We start from the raw sequence: 9,556 nt of genomic DNA on the forward strand, positions 1-9,556 counted from the left end.
GCAGCTGGGCCCGTGAGCCATGGCCGCTGAGCCTGCGCGTCCGGAGCCTGTGCTCCGCAACGGGAGAGGCCGCAACGGGAGAGGCCACAACTGTGAGAGGCCTGCATACCAAAAAAAAAAAAAAAAAAAAAAAAAAAATACAGTCACCTCTTAACACTGAGTATGTGGACCTCAGCTTTGGCTCACAGAGCAACACCCCAGCTTAACACCACAATGGGAGGCCTGCTCCAAGCCCTAGGTGTGCACAGCGATCCCAAGTTGTTCTACGCCGCTATTAGCAGCGTGCGTATGATGAAACAAAACATGCTTCTGTTGAAGATGGGTTTGTTGCCGGAGTGTTGTCAGTCTGGCTCTGAGGGTTCTCTCAGAACAGGCCTTGTTTAAATTCATCTGAGAGCATCAGTGTAGGCTTGTCCTCCATTTATGGGCATGAGGAGGATGCATGACTAATGCTGCTCAGCAGTCAGGAAATCATTGCTAAGGATTGTAGGCACAGTCTCCTCCATCACCCAAAAAAGGGTTCTACCCTGAAAATTCAGGAGTTACTTAGGGATGGGTGAGGACAAGAAGATAGTTTGGAGTGAATGTGATTGTATACTTTCTACTTATATGTAACAGTATTGAGTTTTCTTTTGTGGCAATTAGTGAAATTTTTGTTCGTTTTCCCAAGAATGGGAAAAAATAATGTAGAACATGATATTCCAGTAGAATTCAAGATATTTGTATTACTCATCTTTCAGCTTTAGTTGTCCATATATAATCTCGGTTCTAAAATATTATCAGGAGACAGACATTAGAGGAAACTATTTGCGCCTCTGCCATTTGCATTTTTCTTCTATTTGTCATTTTTCTCCCTTCCAAATTAGGATTTATTAAGCTAATTTCATTTCCTCTTCCCCAGAGTCTCTTTTCTTAGTGCCACAGTGTTTAAACTTGGCAGGAGATTCCTAAAGCCTGAACAGTATTGGAATAACAATTGGTAGAGGCCATATTCTATAAAATGCAAGGCATTATTTCCACAAAATTCAGCTATGGTTGCCATTTAATGAATATGGTAGGTGGGCTCCATTTCTAGATAACAATCAAACCATGGTGCTTTAAGAACTGGATTGAAAAGAAGCATCACCATAACCCAATTCTGAACTCTTATCTCTTATTTTATAAAATCTAGCTGATAGCTTGGTAAGAAAAAAATGAGTGGTTGCCCTGTTTCTTGCATTGAATTGATTTACTTGTCCCATTGACTTAATCAAATTTGAGAAAATCAGTCAATTATCCTAGGGACATTATGACTGGGTGACAACTGACCTTGGAGTATTTCCTCAAAGGAGATGAGGAGAAAAGCTAATAAAGCAAAGATTATTTTCTGGCTAATCACAGTAGAGAAGAAAGATATTACCACTAGGATGTATCCTGTAAGAGCTGTCTAAAGTCACACTGCCTAATACCACATCTTTTATAGCTTTTATCCCACCTTTCTGGTAAGTTTCAAAGCTCATTAAAAATCCCAATTATCGGGCTTCCCTGGTGGCGCAGTGGTTGAGAGTCCGCCTGCCGATGCAGGGGACACGGGTTCGTGCCCCGGTCCGGGAGGATCCCGCGTGCCGCGGAGCGTCTGGGCCCGTGAGCCGTGGCCGCTGAGCCTGCGCGTCCGGAGCCTGTGCTCCGCAACGGGAGAGGCCACAACGGTGAGAGGCCCGCGTACCACAAAAAAAAAAAAAAAAATCCCAATTATCTTTCTCCTTGAAACTGTTGGTCAGCATGGTAACATGGACAAATTCTAGTTTGAGAAATTATCTTCAAAACTTAATTTTCTTGGGTTTAATGTCAAAATTCAATCTCTAGTCACGTTTTTCTGAAGTCAAAAGAAAAGCAGCAATTATTAGAAAAATAATTTATGTCACTAATCGTTAATACTCTCATTTGACCTAACATTCTAATTCTCTTAACTCATTTCTCATTGCTACCAACTTATGGTGAAATAAAATGGTGATATTGTACTCACTTTGTGTATTAAGAAGTCGAGTCCTTTGACCAAAGTAGCCAGTAGCTAAATATTCTAGTGGTAAATGAATCGAATTGCAAATCAACAATGAAGGCAATTAATGGCCAAATTTACTCTCAGTCCCCTCTTCTATCTGTATTAATGCCTGCTATAGATGGAAACCAACAGAGATAGGCTTTACATTTGAAGGAAGAAGTGTTCTTTGAGTCACAGGAATGTAAGAGATGAACATAGATAAGTGACTGGCTTAGCCAATAATGATGCTTGCTAACCTGCTAGGTACTTACATACATTAATTCAGTCAATCCTCACAACATTCCTAGAAACTGGGTACCATTACAGTCATCCTTGCCATACATGTAGCTCATGAATGTCGGGTACAGAAAGGTTAAGAGAATAACCCAAAGCCACACAGCTAGGAAAGAGAAAGCCAGAAAGTCCTGTTCCACAAGCCACACTCAAGCTCTGCACCAGGTGGCTTCTTCTATTTCACTTTACTTCTCTGATTAAAAAAAAAAAAGAAGATTCAGGTTCTACTTAGGAAATAGAACTAGCATAGTTAAAAACAAAACAAACAAAACACAAGTCACTTAATTCCTGATTCTGCTACAGCAATAGCCCATCTAGTAAATCATGACATTTGGGTTACCCAAACTATAAATAAACCTCTCCCTTAGGCAGGGATTTGTATCCCAAGTGCCTAGGCTTGTACCTTGTGCAATGCAGGGGCTCAATAAATGAGTTAAATGAGTCTCCAAATTAGGGAACTCCAATTAATCTTTTTTTCCAGAATGATAATGCTACTGAGAAGCGACCAGTGGTTATTCACTCATTCACCACTCCTTCCCTTAGATATTCCAGCCATACAACTACCAGAGGTTAGTAGAGCTTACAAAGGTCGAGTTTCCTTAAATCAATTTGGTGAACCAGAAACTCATATAGAAATGCTTAGAGTATATTCGCTATCATTTTTTGTTGAATACAGGGCAATGAACGAAATGAAGCCAAGCCTAAGTGTTTTTAAAGGTGTTTAGAGAAGTGTCTACATACTCTTTATTAATATTCTAACTAATATCAGGGAGACTAGATAGGGAATACCATACCCCCTAGGTGACCCTGTGCTATCTTTAGCTATGGTTGTTTGCAAAGCAATTGGCCATAAAAGTCTTAGTCTAGGATGAGACTTAATAAAGTCTTTGAAAAGGAATCATCTATTTTTCATTTATCTTCTTGTGAAAGACCTTTTTAGGACTTAAGTACTCATTGAAAATTTATCACCAATACATATTGGTTACAATATTTCAGGGAAAGGCCTTGAATAGAACCCTGCTATCTTAGCTTCCTGTTCAGGCTTTCTTATCTAACTCAGGTGGCATTTTATATCTGTCAAGCATCTCATAATTAATTTTTCTTTAAATAGCTCCTGTTTTATGTGGGTTTTTTTGTGATGTTGCCTTCACTGAGCATCTCATTGCTTTTCATTTTATTCAGTGTCTCTCGCTTGCAAATATTTCCCTTCAAAAGTTTACCGTCTGGTCTTTTCCTTCTTATTTTTCACTTTATTTTCTGTCCTATTACTAATGAGACAGTGATTTTGATTTGCTATTTGAGTTATTTATATCTTCAGGCTTCTGTTTAATATCAGGTCTGGTTTGGCATTCCTTTCCTACTGAATGATGCCCAAATTAAGTTAAGAAACAATTCCTAAGAAAGCTGGCCTGTGGTTCTTCATGTTCTTCTGGTAACCCAAGCACTGGACAGTCTGTTTGATTTTGAAAGTTGATGTAACTAGCTAAGTTCATAGTTTATATCAGGTTTGACTCAGTGAGTCCTTTCCAGAATAACTCTGTTCTAAAACTGGTTGGGGTGATACAAGTAGGGAAGGAAGAATTAAAGCAGTCTAGGTGGTGAGCAAAAATGCATAAAAGTTATTGACATGCAGCAATTTGCTGTCTTGGTTAACTCCTACTCATTTGACATCAATCCATAGACTATAAGGCATTTAACCCTCTCCTAATGATGGGGTTTCTAGTAAGAGGACACTAAGTGTAGTATAGTAACAAGAGGCCCTGATGCTACATCTACCATATGTAACTACTCCCACCATTACCATCAACCTATCAAAGAACTAGATTTAAAATAGATAATCAACAAGGACTTACTGTATAGCACATGGAACTCCGCTCAATACTCTGTAATAACCTAAATGGGAAAAGAATTTGAAAAAGAATAGATGCATGTATATGTGAAACTGAGTCACTTTGCTGTACACCTGAAACTAATACAACATTGTTAGTCAACTATACTCCAATATAAAATAAATAAAATTGTTTTTAATCTATCAAATGAAAGGAACTTTTCCCCTTTGACCTTCTATTCAGGTCTTTTTGTTAGGTTTCTGATGGTAGCTGACAGAAATCCAATTCAAAGTAGCTTAAGAAAAAAAAAGTATCTGTGTATTTCAAGTATGATCTTCAGGCTAGCTAGATTCAGGGGCTCAAACAATGTCACCATCTTCATCTCATAGTTCTGCTTATCTTTGCCTTTTTGTTCTGACTATTGTGTTTTGACCTATTGTCTCCTACTATACTACCTACAATTTCACATTCTATCAGCACTGTGATCCCAAAGCTGGACAGTCCATCCAACCAGCAGGGACTCTGATTGTCCAGCTTGAGCCACAGCACCATCCTGAGCCACTATGGGCAGGGTGAAGAGGTTCTTTAATTAGCCAGGACCAACTTGTGGGCCCTGTGGTCAGATTTTTTGAAAAATGGCCATTATAAATATTCTCTCAGTATCCATGCCTTTGGGTTGGACTCTCCCATACCTACCCTGAGCTTGGTCATGTGACTTGTTTTGGCCAGGGAGACAACAGCAAATGTGACACAAGCAGAGACTTGTAAAGGTTGCCTGCCCTTGCTGGCTGCTCTTTGGAAACCAAAAATGAGATGGCCATATGAAGAAGCCTGGGCTGGTTTATCCATATGGATGAAAGGGAGTTGTCCAAGTTGAGGTCCTAGATCAACAGCCTGTCAACCTGCAGATTGTGAATGAAAGTTCCAGGGACTTCCCTGGTGGTCCAGTGGGTAAGATTGTGTGCTCCCAATGCAGGGGGCCCAGTTTCGATCCCTGGTTGGGGAACTAGGTCCCACATGCATGCCACAATTAACAGTTTGCATGCTGCAACTAAGAAATTCACATGCTGCAGCTTAAAAAAAAAAAGATCCCACATGCTGCAATGAATATCCCACAAGCCTCAACTAAGACCTGGTGCAGCCTAAATAAATAAATAAATAAATATTAAAAAAAAAAAAAAAAAAAGAAAAGAAAGTTCCAGACCATCCAACCCTAGCTGAGCAGATCCAGACCAAAATAACTGCCCAGTCAACCCACAAAATCATGAGAAATAATGGTTATTGTTTTAAGGCTGCTAAAGTTACAGGATACTTTGTTACACAGCAAAATTAACTGATACACCTTTTTCTTCTTCAAGAAGTTCCCACATTCTTTGAGTAGAGCAATGTCTGCTGCACTGAGAGGGAAATGTGTGACTAAAGCTCTTGCACTAGTTGAAGGATGTTTACTTGTGCCCAGGTTCTCTTATCAAGGGATGCTCTGAAGACTTCTCAGAGTCTATGTGCCTTTAGACACCAAAACTCTTCATTGGTTGGGTGGTTATTATACTTTGAAGTTCTTCCTCCAGAAGAAGGCAGAACCTGCAAGATGGGGAAGAATGCGCAGAATGATAAAAAGGCAGGACCTCTTAGGACACCAAATTACAAGCAGATAAGAAAGGAGCTCTTGAGGTCATGAGCAAGAACTGTAACTTATATACCAGGAGATCTAGATTCTTGTTTCCCTCTCTGCTTATTTTCCTTTTGTTATCCACAGATCTTTAGCAAAAATCTTGTTTGAATGCTCCAAACTGCTCTCAGTTGGTCCACAAGTTATTAAAAGTTTTTGTTCATGTTCAAGTTCCTCTGGGGGAGAGCACCCCTCTCAGGCCATCAGTTTGGTGGAAGAGGTAAATATGAGGAAGAAACTCCCCCCTAATCCACCAAACTCTTAGGAATCAGCTCCTACTCAGTTCTTGGCAAAGTTCCCAGTGAGGGACCATTGTCTATATATCATGGCTAAGGAGCCAGGCATGAGTTGGGATGAAACCCATGTTTCTCTCCAACTTGAAGAAGACATTGAGGTCATTCTTCAGAAGAGTTCAAGAAGGCGGTTTCTCTCAATGGAGGGAAGAAGGGATGAAGCAGATATTCCTGGAGGTCTCAGAGCAATATTTTAGATCTTGGCCTCCAGGCTTATAGGCAGCAGTCCAGTGACATGACTGCAGTGAAGCAAGAGTATCTGAGAGATCCAAGAAGGCTCTAAGAAGGGAACTTAGAGCTCAAGATACTTAGGGCTGAATGGAAGTAGTAATCTCGGTTAGGAAGGGGGAAGAATGGATGGGAGTGGGAGGGGAGGCCCTTTAGAAATATCTGGGGTGCAGTGATCTGGAAGGGGTCCTGGAAACCAACAAGTTGCATATCAGTATACATATGCCCTTGTTGGAGGACCCCTGAATTTTTTTTTTCATTAGAGCCCCCAACCACTCTCTGCTGCCCTGGAAAGGTTGATTGCATTGTAGTCCATTGCCAGAGGACAAGAGACCTGTGTTAATCACTCCTTTTAAAAGGTTGTAATAGAAAACCAGCTTGAACTGAGGGAATTATTTCTCAAGTCATAAAATCTCAGGAAAGGCAGGGATGACCAGTGTGCCAAATGGTCAAGACTCTTTCTCTGTCTTGTTTCTACTTCTCTCTGAGTATTAGCTTCTTTCTCTCAGATTGGCTTATTCACAAAGCTATAACACAGCTGCCAGAGCTCTTGGCTCAACTCTTCCTTGGCTATCAGGGAGGGACATGCTCTGCCCCAGTAAATTGTAAGTGGGGGAAATGGAGATAGATCGTGATTGACTTGCTTGGGTCCTGTGCGCATACCAGACCCTAACACTGGCCAGGGGATGAGTACTTTGATTGGTCCAGCTTGGGTCCTTGCCTAACTTGAGGGCCCTTCTAGAACCACACCTCTGGAGGGACGAAGAGAGTTTCCTGAAAAGAAGGAGGGGAATTTCCCCTGAAGACAGAGATAAAGCAGTTCTCAATTCTTCTGGCTTCCTGACCAAGTTCTGCTCCTTCCCAGGGGATCACTCCTTTAAAGAGTAACATGGAAAATAATAAAATCTAAATGATGGCAGAGTGGCTATAGAATGAGTTCTGGGCAATGTCTCTCTCTTTCACTTTATCCTCCATCATATTTTACTTTTCCACATTTCTTTTCCTCTGGATGTATACTAAAAATGTGAAAATAAGATACAAATGAAAATACAAAGGAATAAAGAAATGTCTAAGACCAGTATTATTAAAGGTAACTGTTTTATGAAGCTTAACTACATAGAGCAGAGACACATTTAAAATATAGAAAAATATAAAAATAACTTTTCAAATGGGTGAAAGGTGATGCATGAATCCTTAACATAAATTATTTCCAATCTAGTGGAGTTTATTAATACCACACTAACATCTACTTGAGTTGCTTTTTGCTAACGTGTGGAACTGGGGCTCTGTATTATACTGGCTACTGAATTTTACTGTATAAGTCTCTCCCTTTGGTTGGCTGAATGGAATGGGATGGGAGATCCTTTCTATATTTGTTTCTGTCTGTGTCTTTTTTATTATTTTAAGACATCAATTCATAATTAAATAGAACCAATGGAAAAACCTGCAAATCAGATCAACTGCCATGTTTTTAGTTTATTTTTTTAGTTTATTTTACCATCTAAGTTCAATTTATTATTTTAAATGAAATTTATTGTAGTATAATTTATATGTAATAAAATGCATCTGCATTTTATTGAGTTTTGCCAAATTTATATGCCCTTGTGACCACCATCACAATCGAGGTATAGAACAACCCCATCACTCCAAAAACTTCCCTTGTGATTCTTCCTAGTCAATCCTTCCCTCACCCTCTACCCCAGGCAACCACTGGTCTGCTCTGTGTCATTACAGATTAGATTTTTCTCTTCCAGAGTCTCACATAAATGTAATCATGCAGTATGTACTCTTGTGTTGACTTCTTTTACTCAACAGAATGCATTTGTGATTCCACCATGTTGTTATGTGTATCAATAGATCATTCCTTTTTATTGCTGAGTATCCATTTTAATGCCATTTATCCATTGATACACATTAGGGTTGTTTCCAGTATTTAGGCTATGATGCATACAACTGATATGGACATTCATGGACAAGTCTCTGTATGGACTTTGTGGACTTTAAATACTGAAATGACGATGCTTTCATTTTTCTTTGGTAAATAATTAGATTTGGAAGGTCTGGATCATATGGTTAGTGTATATTTAACTTTATAGAAATCTGCCAAGCCGTTTTCCAAAATTGTACCATTTTACATTCCTTCTAGCAGTATATGAGAATTCCAGTTGCTCCACATCCTTGCCAACACTTAGTATGGTCAGCCTTTGTAAGTTAAACCATTCTAGTGGATATGTAGTGTTATCTCATTGTGATTTTAATTTGTATTTCCCTGATGACTAATAAGTTGAGTATCTTTTCATTCGCTTATTGGCCATTCATATATCTTCTTTGTTCCTTATTGCCACTCTTCCACATTTAGGCTCTCATCATCTCCTGTTTAGAATGTAAATTCCTAACTCATCTCCAGTGCAAACCGAGGTCTGATCATATCCCAGCCCTATTTATAAGCCTTCCATGGACCCATATTTTCTTGGAATAAAATTCACACTTAGCATGACATTCAAAGTTTTTACCAATTTAGCCACAAGAGACTCTTTAAGACCAATTTCCTGCTATTCTTCTCCCCTATCTTTTCTCCCTGCACACTTGCACCTTACACTGTTGACCATTCCCTAATCCTGCCATAGATGCTCATGAGTTGGTAGCTTTGCTCATGTTGTATATTCTACTTGGGTTGCCCTTTGCTCTTCTCTACATGAATACAAGAAATGCTCATTCCTCAAGGCCCAGCTCAAAATTGTCCTCTTCTGGGAAGACTTCCTGACCTCCTCAGGTAGAATTAACAATTATCTTTGTGCTTTGGTAGCACTTAGCCGATGCTGCCATCAAGGTCCTCACCACAGTCTGCTGTAGTGACTAGCTGTGGGGCTGCCAGCCTCTCCTCGCTGGAGTTTAATTCCTTAAGGACAGTGTTGGTGTCTTACACTCTCTTTTGCTTTCGGAGGGCCTCACATTAACTCCTGCTTGCTAACCATGGTTGCTTGAATGTGTGGATAAATGACTGGGTGAATAAATGAAAAAAAATCTGCCTTTAGGCAAGTTGTTTACCCTCTCTGTTTCCTTATCTGTAAATTGAGAAGGTAAGAATAACTGATTTATAATATCTTTCCAGTTCTAATGTTTTTAAAATTCTATATTTATTATTTGAAATCCAGCAAAACAGTATATTTCAACATATTCCGAACTGGATGATGGATGAAGTGATGCTAATTAGATAATGGTG

This window comes from Physeter macrocephalus, chromosome 4 (assembly GCF_002837175.3).
Source record: "Physeter macrocephalus isolate SW-GA chromosome 4, ASM283717v5, whole genome shotgun sequence".
In the NCBI taxonomy this organism is placed as follows: domain Eukaryota; kingdom Metazoa; phylum Chordata; class Mammalia; order Artiodactyla; family Physeteridae; genus Physeter; species Physeter macrocephalus.